A 13,385-nucleotide genomic window follows, 5' to 3' on the forward strand; every position below is an offset into this window, starting at 1 on the left:
TAAGCATGATTTGCTAAGACTAGGCAGTTCTATAGCTGTTATACCTATGTATTGTCATACAGATGAGCAGGTGTTTTTCTACAGTATTATATTATCATTATTTTGGATTTAACACAATATCCAATCTGTTTTTCCTGTTCAGTGACCACTGCGATTTACATACAAACATACAGAATTTGCAAGTAAACTTATGACATAATGCCCTGTTTACACATAGGTATAAAAAGTATGCCTAGGAGATCAGAAGAATAATATTACTCTTATCTCATCTTTCATCTTTCTGACTGGTCAGAAATCTCCTGTCAGATACTGTGGTGCTGTCCTCTAGGCAGCAGGTGGTGCTCTATTACTGACCTATTAATTATACTCTGTATAAACACAGTGAAATCAAAAGTTTCTACAGAGGACAAGCCTGCTGTTTAGTACTGTGATACAGTTCTTTTGGAGTGAAAGTTGATTGTAATCTCTTTTTACTGTAATCATACACAATTCTATTTTTTCTCTTATTAATCTGATATTCTGTTATCAGTGTGCTGTACACAGTGTACACAGAAAGAGTCTAGTCTGTACTTAAATGAACAAGCACATTAACATTCACAAAAACATAATAAACTACTGTATCAGGCCATTTTAGCTATTTAACAGAAGAAAGAAATTCAGGTTTGGAACAACTTGAGAGTGAGTAAATTAATTTTCATTACTTTTTGAATTTAAAATTTTCATTTTTGGGGGGGGGGTGAACTATCCTTTAAGTGGCTCTAAAACTACTTGTACATAGTGTACTTTTTTGCATTTATTAGCATAAATATATAATATATTGAAATATATTTATATCTTATGATATAATATACATGTAAATATATGCAAGACAATGAGAGGGCTTTAAAACTTGACGTACTGATCAGAATATGATATGTATCACATGTAATGCCTTATACTTGAAGAGCCCTAAATTTCATCAAACATAGAATGCTTATCACTTTTTTGCTATGTGAAATGGTATTTCCTGCATATGCACAGTGGTTAATGCATTAACAACCACATTTCTCCAATATTCATAGTGGTTGCTGTGCACGAGTTGTAATATTTTAGTGCCATTACTATGACACGTTTTCCTTCTGTACATTCAGAACCGGGCAAAAATAAACAAGCCGAGAAACTACATCTTTACCAAAACTTCAAATTTACCAAAAATTTCAGTGCCATAAACAACCATCAAAATTAATCTACACTTGAGAGGCTGCAAAAGAACACAAAATGAAGAGTGAAGATCCCACAAATACACAGAGACACACTAATACAAGTACAGCTCATGCTTTGAGACACAATCCATCAGAGAGCGATACAAATAAAAGTATGGAGAGACTGCTATTTATAGCCATATATTTTTGCCATGTGTTACATGAACCGAAAAGGTAAAAAAAAAATATTTTCATGGTAATTTATTTAGCTTGATATAACATCAACAATTAAAGAAGTAGTAGTATGTCCCAAAACTAATAGCCTAATTTGTTTTTACATATACAGATGTATGCTTTCCCTTGTCTGCGAAGTGAATTATACAAGATGGGTGACAAGTTTTGTGATATTTGCATCAGGACAAAAACCAATATGAATATAATTATTAAACACTTTGATCTTGTACTTCACAAAAATCTCCTTCCCCTTGATGTCATAAGTTACATTTTAAAACGATTAAGCATACTTTTTAATTTAATTTTGTGAATTTTGATTATCTTTATTTATTTTTAACTTTCACTCAAGTAACTGTTTGGAAAGTTTGTCTTCGTTTTAGAAATCAAAATGTCTGTTGTTGCTAGACCTCCGCCCTCATCTCACAGCGCTACTTCACATCCACCCACTTCACCCTTATACTCATCTGAGCGCAGTTGATCTCTGTGACAAGATCTCATTATCAAATACACTAGTAGGCCTATCCAACTGCTCATTTACTTATTAAATACGATGGGAAGATACTTACTTGGAATACTTTTACTTCTGAAATATTGCATTTGCGGTGATGTGCAGGACTTTGATGGAGACATCAAGGACTTTGTAGTTGGTGACAGTAAGTTGTTTGTTCTTACTGACCATCGACTACATCAGATGAGACACGATCTACATGAGGAGAAGAGGAAAGACATCACTAGAGTTAACATTCTGGTGGCTTTTGATGTGAACGGCACCCTGATAACATGTGGGACTTTTGAAGATGGATATTGTGAAATTCTTGATATAAATGACATTACTGACAGTATTCATTATGAAAGTAATATATTGGTAGGACCACGACAGAACGAGAAATCTGTTGCCTTCATAAGTGGTAGGTACCTTTTAGTTGGGAAAAAGGATGACAATGCAAAAGCTCAAGATAGGCCTACCAGGTATTCTGTTGTTAGCTTGTGGAGCACTTTAGAGTCTCAACAAGGTGGGATTTTCTCAAGAATAGCAGAAGGATCAGAGGCCATCATTCAGAGCACAGTGAGAGATGTGGAATTTGTTGATGGATTCCAGAGAGTTTCGCCCTCAGAATCCTATTTATTTCTCAATGCAAAGACCGACTACGAGAGGAAAGTGCTCGTCCTGAGGATGAACAGCTCAAAAGGGAAAAAGATAGACATAATCAAATCCCTACAGGCTGCAACGATACGATGCTGCAGTGATAAAGTTCGTCCAGTGCTCGTCGCCTGCACCGTTATTCCCTCAGTGAACGGTGTTATTTGGGCAGGTGTGTTCAGTGCGCAGAATCAGCAGGATCCGGAGAACAGCGCGCTGGCTCTGTACGACATCAGTAACGTTCAAGGCCAAGTGAAGGGCTTCTGCGTTTACGGTGAAAATACGTGTGGTTCTGAGGTTGGAAATTACTTGTATACTTTTTAAACAGTATTTTGCCTTACAGAGACTTGAATAACATTTGTAATAGAATACGTTGCATGATAAACGTAATTCACTGTAGTGTTCACTAATGTTGTTTTTGTTTTAGAGTGGTAGTGAACTTCAGCCACTCTCTGTGGTGTTCAAGTACAGCTCAATGTCAGCAGTGGCAGCAACGAGCATTGAATCCTGGATTGTGCTGTTCATAGGAACCAGTGATGGCCAGCTCATAAAGGTCTGCCTCGTATCCTATTTTTCACTAGTTTCTTAAATGTTATCATCTCTAGTTACAAAACACTGAGGGTATAAGTAGCTTGTGAATTTGTGGGGCCTTGTTAAAATTATAAGGCTTACGCATCATGAAGTATTGTTAAACACAGTAAGCATCTTAAATGGCCACAAAAAATTATCTTCTTTGTGGAATCTGTGAATAATAATAAGTGTACTTCATATCCCAGCAATGAATAGCGAAATTAATAAATTGCATGAATAAAGCACCACAGTTATATAATGATTTGGCTAAAGTTTGGATAATGCTGTTGTTTATATTTTTAGCTGATGTTGGATGAGAAATTCACACCAGGCTGTCCAACAGTGCTGTACAAATCTGATGATGAATGAGCAGTGCTTCCCAGAATGCACTTTGATCCAGTGGATTCCAAACATATCTACATCGCTCTGAAGAGACAGGTGAGATTTACAAATGTACAGTCAATAAAATGTGTCAACACTGAAAACACTTTATTTTTTTAATTGCTTACTCACTAAACTAAAAGTTGTACTTGAGGCACACTCAGTGAAACCATTCATTCATATACTGAATCTTCAGACCAAGTCTGAAAAAAACTCTTTTTCACCCTTGCATTTTTGCTTCCAGACCTTTGTAAATATATATTGAATATTCATACAGGTCAAGTCACCTTTATTTCAACACTTTTTTTTTTCAACTGCTTTTTCAAAACTTTGCCTCTTTTTTTCAAAACTTTACACACAAATCTTAGGAACTACACACACAAAATGCAAAATGCCTCACATCTCTTGCAAAATGAACCACTGCATTCAAAATATCACAAACACATCTCAAAAGCAAACATTTGCAAACACCTTTGCCATAATATTAATTCCTGTTAGATGTTTGTGTTACATAGAAAATTGTGTGTTGTGTTTTGCAAAAAGTGTTTTATGAAATTGAAAACTGAGTCAAAGGCTGAGAATTAGTGTATGGTTTTGCAGATTTGGTGTGAGGTTCTGCTGTTTGAGTGTCAGGTTTCAGAAATTGTGTGACAAGTAAAGATTTTGTGTGTAAGCAGTTGAAAAATCTGTAAAAGGTACATTTATACCTTTTATATTTTTAAGTTACCAATACGGACATTTTAAGTACAAAGGTGTACCTATTGAAAAGTGACAGCTTTTGTACCTTCTTTTCTAAGAGTGTGTAATGATAGAGTACAATAGAGATTGTTTTAAAGCAGTAGAAAGAAATTCAAATGGACAAACTCCTGTGTGCTCCACTGCACACTGAACATAAAAAAGACACAAGATAGTAGTGTTTTATATTTATCATATCCGTCTCTGGCGTGTATATGGCTAATCATTTGGCGTTTGTGTAGAGTTACTGTGCAAAAACACCATTTTTATGAGAGTTAAAATAGTTTTGAAAGAAGTATTTGCTTTTGCAAGAGATGCGTAATGTTTTGAATGTTGTTTATTGTGGTTTTGTGTGTAGAGTTTAGAGAAAAGTAGCCATAGTTTCAGAAATTGTGTGTAATTTAAAAAATAAAATAAAAAACTAAAGGCAAAAAACAAACAACCATTTTTTTTTTATTAATTTAAAGTTTGTTGTTTCTTTATGCTTGAAGCATAACAGCCTACTATCAACCTGCATTTTCACAATGATTAACATCTAGGGCTGTCACGATATTACATTTTTCACACCACGGATATTGTGGCCAAAAGCTATATCGCGATATCTATAGAAACCTTGAGGAACCTGCCAAATTAATTTTTACTTTGTTTATTTCGTTTTTCTTTTTACCCAATGAACATAAGGATACTGATAAACACAGGGCACATGCATTTTCACTTCTTCTTCTTCAGGTCACAGCTGACCTGAGACTCTGGCTTTCTCTGTCTTCTTTGAAGCTCCCTATGAAATAACAAGAGAGAAAATGCTGTCAAGTTCAACAGTATGATGAATAAATATTAACATCAAAACTGATACTTTAACCTGTTAACTTGCATACCTGTATTTTAATCTCTTTAACCTATAGTTAGTCATGCAGTTAACGCGCTTCTAATTCAGTGTTAATGTGCGTCTAGAACGGCCGCAGATGAGGCATTAAGGACCATTCAGCCTGCACTCTGACTGTTATGCACGCGCTGCACGCATGCTTTCTGCGTCACGTGTTTTATTTGCTAGGTCTGTGCACAGCATGTGCATAACGATGCTCAGAGCAGGCTGTACTGGTGGTAAATATACGGCCCTCAGACAGAACAGGCAGGTTGTCAATGAGTGACAGAGCAGAATAAGGATGGAGCAAAGTGTGGATGCGCTGTCCTTGAAGGACGTTCAACTTGGTTTTGTTTATATTTTGATTAGCATATAATTTTAAATGAAAGATGTTGTATTTATTTATTTTTCTCTGCGACACTTTTTCCTACTGTGTTAACAGAAATATGTCAAACGAATTTAGTATTTTGACAAGACAAAAATAAAATAAAAATAAAATAAAAAATAAAAAAATAGCTAATAGGCTATTTGTCTACAACCTACATTCTTTTTTTTCTCTCTGCAACACTTTTTCCCTATTGTGTTGTCAATGTTAAACGAATTGTATCCTGACAAGATGAATAAAGATAAGAAATACAATTTTTGTACAACATTTTTATTTTCTTGAACAAAGAGTGAATGTATAGCGGGAGCGGGTGGGTGCAGAATATAACCTTGCGGGAGCGGGACTAAAAAAATATTCCCGCGCAGACCTCTACATCGTTCTTTTCTGAGTAGAACAATCTTGACAGATGTCAGCGTTAAGGCGCAATACTGCCACTTGGGAGGTCAGCCAGGTACCGGTGCTGGAGTAGGCTATTTGCGTGTCGTGTTATCATAGGTGTCCTGTTCATTTTAAATATTGTGGTTATCGTCACACCCTAAATTAACACGAAGTCGATATTTCATTATTTGAATATCACGGTTATCGTCAATACCGGTATATCGTGACACCCCTATTAACATCATACGTCTATACAAGGTATATTATAAAATCTGAGTGCTTTTCTTTTTCTTTCTTTCTTTTTAAATTATGTGTGCACCATACCTTGTGTTATACTCTGGCATCTAATAATTATAAACTATACCGTAACACTGCTGCAATGTGTTTTAATAGAGCTGCAGAAGGAATGTCTGTAATTTTTTTGTTTTTTTCTGACTGCCATAATCGATCTCTCTCTGTTTTTTGTTAAAATTTTCCTTATTTCAAAAAGTCGTGTGAACTCAAATTTTTTTTTTTTTGCTTTCTGCTCATGCCTTTGATGTAGTTAAGAAGAGTGTCTGTGGTTGAGTGTGCTAAATACAGCACTCTGAAAGACTGCAGAGCTGCTCTGGATCCTCTCTGCGGCTGGTGTGTGAAAACACAGAGGTCAGACTAACATCTGTTGCACTTACAAGTAAAAACGAGTTTAATATGCTAGCTAGTTTAAAAAAATCAATAGCTTATCCAACCTGGCATAACAACTCCAAATGATATATTTCTGCTCGTCTAGATGCTCCACCCAAGATGAATGTTCGAAATCTTCATGGGTGTCCACCCCAAAAAACTCCCTTCAGGAAATGCTGTTTTCTTTTCAGGTTTGGGCAGAGAAATCTTCCAGCAAGGTATAATTATATTAACTTCAAATAAAACATTTTTTTCATTGCATTGAAAACATATTAGCAATTTCTACTGACCAGTCAATGCCTACTCCTACACAGATTACTCTACATCTTTCCTTGAGTCTGGAGAGCACAGAAAATCCCACCTTCTCATGCACCTTCACCACAGGAAGTGTAAAACTGTGTGACGGGTCTGATCTGAATGCAGTTTTTCCAAACTGCTACTGTAGTTTTTCTGACCAGCTACCATATACTACAGGTTGGTTCTCTGTCAGTGCAGTGGATTGATGTTGTGTGCTTTGTATTCAATGTGCACACGTACCACACTTAAAACAAGATTTTATTGTCCTCAATAAAATCCAGCCACTTTATTCTATATACACACTATTGCATTAAAAGCAGCTATAGTATGCATGCAGCTGACATGTATAACAGCAGCATTTCAGTGGAAATGGCTCTGACACCACAGCGCATATTCAAAGAGACAGAACAGAGTTTCCAATGGCATTAATAGACAGAATCAGATGATAAAGCAGTCATTTGCTTTCTCCTATGTGTGCAAACTAACAAGCCCAAATTTTGTAAATAAGCCCTAAAAATTGAGGAAGAAGAAACAAGCTTAAAATCACAAATAAGTGAACTTGGCAACTGCTGCTCTTACATTAAAAATAATGGGAAGGAAATTAGCACAAGCTGAAATAAATTGCGAGAATAGAGAACTCATAAATCAGCAATACATAACTTATGATGAAAACCTTTAAAGTTTTTGCCTATGATTTCTCACTTACACGCAAGGACTAGTAACATTGATTCAATAATATGTGTGCGTCTGTATGTTGTAGGGAGGAAATTATTTATAAATTCTGTGACCGCAGAGCATATCTACATATCTTGTTATTTCCTTTCACTTTCTCAGCAACCGTAACCATGGTAGCTTCATGACACATCTGAAACCAATATATTTTACTATAAGGTATCTCATAAGCTAAGAAACTTTTTTTTCAAGTATCTCAAAAAAAAAAAAAGCAAAATAAATGAGACTAGCTATATGCAATGTAAGCCACTATGGATGTCTGCTAAACGCATAAATGCAGTATCAATGTGAGAAGTCCTGATCAGTCTGTCTGGGTTTATTCTGCAGTATTGGCTATCTGTATCCAGAAAACTTTTTTTTAAATGTTATCATCATTACTTTTTGATAATCCGTTAAGGTTTAAACATCTCAGCTGAAGTGGCTCTTGGGGATCAGAAGATCACAGAGACACTGGTGCTGAAATATCAAAGATAATTCACCAAGTGCTTCTTATACACAGTAAGAAATGCAGAGCCTAAAAGAGATTTAAAATAAATTATTAATTTAAAAAATGCCATGCAGTGGTTTAACACAACATGTTTAACATTAAATGCAGGTGTGTGCAGTGTATCTCAGCTGGGTGTCACTGGTCCTCATCCTCCAAGCGTTGTGAATGGGCACTTGGACCTGGACCAAAGTTAAACATACAGGTGAGACAATGTGTAACCTACAATCCACTAATTCAGTATATGTGTACTGGGAAATAGCATACCTTCATTAAGTGTAAAGAGATATTCTCTTTAATCTCATAAAGACATTATTTTATTCTTGATATCTGAAATATCATTGCACTGGCTGAAGAAAACTCACATTTCTCTGTCTTTCTCCTCTCTTTAGGATGCATGTAATGATGTGCTCTATGAGATGGAATATGAAGTAAGTGTCATACCGAGTACTAAGGATTTTGCTTTATAAGGACCAACGGTCATGTTAAATGTACTTTTAAATATGTTTGGTTGCATCTTATATCCTCACACTTTGGTGTCCTGTAGAAGCCAGAGATTCTGTCTCTGGAGCCCAACGAGGTTTCTTTCCATGGCAGAAACAACGTTTCTTTAAGAGGAAGGAACCTGGAATCTGTTACTAAAATCCGTATTCAAGGGGATCTGGACTGCATTCCTAAAGAGTGAGATTCTGTGTGTTTGTGTTTAGTGGTACATATGAATGTGTGTATATTCAGATAAATGATACTGTATATCTGCACATGAATGCTTCTCTTCAGATCTCCAGTGTTCGATCGCTCCAGTGACACTTTTAAGGTTCCACATTCCTCCCAGTGGAACTAAAGGAACAGTGAAAGTGTGTGTTGTTACTCCTGACGACCGTTGTCATGGTAACAGCATCATCACTTACAGTTCTCAGCCCAGCTGCACTGGAATACATCCCACAGTCAGCTGGAGCAGGTCAGACAACTGTCTAATCAGTATTTGTTTTTCTATCATATCAGTTTTTCATTTAAAGAGCAGGTCATATGGTATTTTAGAGTGTCCTAATATTGTGTTGGAGTCCTGTACAACAGGTTTAAATGCATCTAAGGCCAGAAAACATTGTAATTTTCTCAGAATATACATTTAAAATTAGAGTCATTTGCCAATGATTTCGAAACGATTCATTCCAACAAGCAAGTTCGGAGCAAACCCTTCCCTTCCATAAGCATACTCTGCTCTGATTGGTCAGCTGGCCAAGCCTGTTGTGATAACCTCTCACGTTTGCACTCAATCATGCGAACAGGTGCGTTCGACTTCATTGCAGCACTGCGCAGACCGATCGGCAGTGCATGCCGGTTAGAAATTTAGTCCGACTTGAACCGACGCCACGTTACTGTCACCTGTGGCATCAAAGTACAGCGATAGCGTTTCGAGAGCAGCCGGCTGACTCAGCCTGCAGCTTTTTCAGCGCTACCATTGACAAAGCGCCTTTACATAAAACAATAATATAGTGCTCCAATCCGTTCTCTAGAGCGCCAAAAGTTACATAGTGCTGCTTTAAAGCTGCACTAGGTATACATCACATATTAGCACAAAAACTTGACATTTTGAGCACTCAATTGAAAATGTGCACATAACGTATCAATCGTACTTACAGGTTGTGGTTCGGAGAGCTTGTTAGTCCAAATAAAGAAGATTAGAAGCCGACGAAGATAAAAGCCAAGATTAGGGAAGCAGTACTCGGTAAAATGACGAGCACACAACAAAAGGTTCAAATTGTATTTCTGTGGTAATTCAGAATCGACTCTCTCTTTTGAGAGACAATATCTTTATTTATCATGCACTTTTTTGATTAACAACTTTGCAGAATGTTTTCATTTAAAGATAGCTATGTTATAGCTATTTTTCAAAAACCCATATGACCTGCTCTTTAAATACTATATAATATTTAATATATTATTTATTGTATATTATTTAATTTATTTTTATTTATAATAATGACTACTATTTTATTATATATATAGTATTATTTTATACCATATATTACACTCTTAAAAATAAAGGTGCTTTAAAAGGTTCTTCACAGTGATGCCATAGAAGAAGCATTTTTGGTTCTACAAAGAACCATTCAGTCAAAGGTTCTTTAAAGAACCATCTCTTTCTTACCTTTTTATAATCTGAAGAACCTTCTTTCGCCACAAAGAACATTTGGTGAAACAGAAAGGTTCTTCAGATGTTAAAGATTCTTTATGGAACCTTTTAGACAAAAAGGTTCTTCTATGGCATCGTGAAGCACCTTTATTTTTAAGAGTGTACTGAGTTGCCCCTTCCCTGATTCTGGAGTCTGGTTTCTTGACTAAATTGTTTGAAATATTTCTTCAGTGGTGGAAGGAAGATTCGTGTTCAGGGGAGCAATCTGGAATTTGTTGAGTCAATTAATGTCAGCAAGCAGTCATATTATCAACATAATGTGCGTATTACTCCTGCATTAGGCTAAAAATGAGCTTTACCCTAAAGAGGATCCAGTCTAGCAGCTTACAGCACTGTCATATGGAGATCAACAGTCAAACATGAGTTCTAGTTGATCAGATTGTTTAATTACTTTGCTAATATAATTGTCAAATGTTATTCACTGACTGTTATTTATTAATTCAAACAAAACATTATTTACTCTATTCGCAGCTTACATGTATCTTCTCTCTTTCTCAGGAGGTGTGGTTTCACTCCCACAGTTGTTCTTATTCTGAATGTGGTTTTTTCAGCTTAAATGTTGGGAACTCCAGTGTGAACTGTGAGTATTTGTCCTTTGAGTATAATCCAAGATTCACTGGATTCACCACCTTACAGGTGGCCAATGATCTACAGGTGGATATTAAGGTGAGTTTAACATCAGTGTACAGTGCGCATGTTGTGGCATGCGTAGGTATTAAAAAACTTCCAGTAAATATTATTATTGTGAGCAGTCAGGTTTTCTGCACATCAGAATGTGAAACTCACCACCTCCAAACCATGCCACACTCTGTTTCTCAGAAAAGGGCAGATATGCTGAATTTGAGTATGAATGAGGTGACTGTGACAGGTCTACATGGAGATCAGAAGTATCAGTGTGTTCTGGAGATTATTGAGTCCTATTCTGTTATCTGTAAGATTAAAGGAGAATTTGGAGCCATCTCAACAGTGGACAACCTCAGTGTAAGTGTGTTTTGATATTTTCTTGCAAATGGTAACTGTAATGCTGTCTCTCAATAGATTATGGGAGGGAGAATCGCTACACTGTTAAGTTTATTATAAATCTTTGTCTACTTTATGAGATATTTTATGAGTAGGACATTTCTTTCATTGTCATTTCAGATCAGCTTTGGGGAATTTTATATCATCCTACGAGAAGAAAGACCAGAGTATTTGCATTTTTTTTCTATAGTATTTTCTTTAATATTCTTATTCTTTTTTCTTATCTTTTGCATATTATTATTTATTTTTCGGGTTTAATATAATATCTAGTCTGTTCTCCAGACAGCAGGTGGCGCTTTATACTTACATATTATGATATGATGCGAAAACATGGGACTGGTCTGTTATTTATCACTGTAGTACAATTATTTTGCATTAGAATGGTTTGATTGTATCTCTTTCATTGTTCTCTTATTAACCTAATATGTAATAATATGTAATCAGTATAGTGTAAAACAAAGTATAATTAAATAAACATTTTTTCCATGATCATTTCAAAGGCCTATTCAGATTATTACTATAGTTGCATGATTTAAATCAGCTATTAATCCTTTCAGGCATACCATTTTATTTAAACATTACTGGCATGAATTGGTAATACATTTTATTATCAAAATAACTCCCAAATGCAATATAAATATACTTTATATCTAAATATCTGAATATAATACAGAAAACTTACCATAAAATGTTAAGATTTTATTGCATAATTATTGTGGTACATTTTAATTCTGTAACATGTAAGGCTGTTTGCAAAATTAGACCTAGTTCAGCAGAAAAACTACATCTACACCAAAAGCTTGTGTGTGCTACTTTACCAGTGCCTACACAACAATCAGAATTTCACAAAATGGAAATATTCCTTCTGAAAGGGTGATAAAAAAAACAAAATGAGAGGCACAAAGAAAAACACCAAAACCCAATGCCTGCTCTGAATGTAACTATGGCACATGATTCATTTGATGTTAGACAACATTTCTCTATTATTCTGCTAATAGAGTCACTGCAAATTACCTTTGAAAAGAAGAACTGCTTCAAAGAACTCAATTTACCATAATTATTCTAGCAGAAAAGCATCACTAGTGCACTGATGATAGAGCCCACAAATACACAAAGATACACACTCATGCAATTACAGCTCATGCTTTGAGACAATCCTTGAGACAGTGATAAAAATAAAGGTATGGAGAGACTGTTATCACTATAGCAACAATACGAGCCGCATTCCTGAGTTCTTCGCTTGGAAGGATCAATAGCACATTATTCACTCCTTCTAATGTTCCAGGAAACCTGAAGCATTTTCCAATAGGCAGAACCACTTCTTCTTAATTATGTATTTTTACACAGATCATTAGTCTGAGGGGGTACATTTTTATTTCACCCTTAGTTTATATTAAGATTCTTGTTTTTAAAAGAAATCTCTTATGCTCACAAAGGCTGCATTTATTTGATTATAAACAGTAGAGTTTTAAAATGTAATTTATTCCTGTGATGGCATTTTCAGCATCATTACTCCAGTCTTCAGTGTCACATGATCCTTCAGAAATCATTCTAATATTGAGCAATTTGGTGCACAATTATTATCAATTATTATTGGTGCTCAATTATTAATAATGGTTCTTATTATTATCAATGTTGAAAACAGTTTTTTGCTCTTTAATATTATTGTGGAATTTTCTTTCAGAAATCTTTGAAGAATTGAAGGTTCAATAAACAGCATTTATTTGAAATCGAAATCTTCTGTAACATTATAAATGTTTTTACTGTCATATTTGATCTTGCGCAATAGAAGCATTAATTTCTTTCTTTCTTTCTTTCAAATCTTACCTTAAACTTTTGAATGGTGGTGAATCACAGTTCTAAAAAATATATTAAGCTGTACATCCATTTTAAACATTTATAATAATATTTTTCTTGAGCTCCAAATCAGCATTTTAGAATGATTTCTGAAAAAGCATGTGACACTGAAGACTGGATTAATGGCTGCTGAAAATTCAGCTTTGTCATGGCAGGAATTTTAAAACATTTAAAAATATGTTCAAATAGAAAACAAAAGAGACTTCTTTCAAAAACATTAAAACATTTTTTTTTAATATTCAAACTTTTTACTGGTGGTATATATATACAT

General features: G+C 35.1%; 1 pseudogene; it reads left to right on the forward strand.

Annotated features, from left to right (window-relative positions):
* The first annotated feature begins 1,965 nt into the window (after nt 1-1,965).
* LOC107695857 (plexin-C1-like) lies at nt 1,966-12,951 on the forward strand (annotated as a pseudogene).
* The last annotated feature ends 434 nt before the right edge of the window (nt 12,952-13,385 follow it).

Source organism: Sinocyclocheilus anshuiensis, unplaced genomic scaffold (assembly GCF_001515605.1).
Source record: "Sinocyclocheilus anshuiensis isolate Anshui unplaced genomic scaffold, SAMN03320099.WGS_v1.1 scaffold538, whole genome shotgun sequence".
Taxonomy (NCBI): domain Eukaryota; kingdom Metazoa; phylum Chordata; class Actinopteri; order Cypriniformes; family Cyprinidae; genus Sinocyclocheilus; species Sinocyclocheilus anshuiensis.